This window comes from Mastomys coucha, unplaced genomic scaffold, assembly GCF_008632895.1.
Source record: "Mastomys coucha isolate ucsf_1 unplaced genomic scaffold, UCSF_Mcou_1 pScaffold13, whole genome shotgun sequence".
NCBI classification, from domain to species: domain Eukaryota; kingdom Metazoa; phylum Chordata; class Mammalia; order Rodentia; family Muridae; genus Mastomys; species Mastomys coucha.
Genome location: NW_022196895.1, coordinates 54,367,822 through 54,368,430, shown reverse-complemented (window position 1 = coordinate 54,368,430; position 609 = coordinate 54,367,822). Strand labels below are relative to the sequence as shown.

Sequence of the window (609 nt, the reverse complement as noted above, 5' to 3'; positions counted from 1 at the left end):
CATCGTTACTGAATAAGGTTTGTTGATGGTTTAATTGATACTTTTCCTTTGACTTCTTCCTGAAGAGGGTCAGAAAGCTAAGCCAAGGTGGAAATTGTACCTTTCACCAAGGACATTATCTGACCTGACCCATGAAACTTGTTTAAAGTCGGGCTACGGACATCTCATTTGGTAAAGAAAGCACAGAGCCTGAGTTTGATCCCTAGTACCCTATCTTTACCAGTTGGGTGTCATAGTTCACATGTCTGATCTCAGCACTGGGGGGGACAGAGACACAGGCAGAAGCCTGGTGCTTAATGGCTAGCTAGGCCAGTCTATTCGGTGAGATCCTGGCCAGTGAGAGAGACTCTGTCTCAAAAGGAATGTGAGTGGCAACTGAAGGAAGGCCCTACAAGATGTCCTATGGTCTCCACATGCACATACATACATGCATTCACACACATGTGCACTCTCACATGTATTCTTGCACAATATAAACACACACACACACACACACTAAAATCTGAACATAACTTAGAAGTGTAATTTTTCTAAAATACCATTTTGAACAAACTGCGTTCTGTTCTTTTGGGTGTAGGATATTTGATGAGCACAGCATGGGATTAGTTT

General features: G+C 42.7%; 1 protein-coding gene across 1 annotated transcript in view; it reads right to left on the bottom strand.

Annotated features, from left to right (window-relative positions):
• Positions 1–609, bottom strand: part of Slc27a6 (solute carrier family 27 member 6) — a 64,216-nt gene that overhangs the window by 61,723 nt on the left and 1,884 nt on the right. The gene's annotated exons all lie outside the window — the stretch shown is intronic.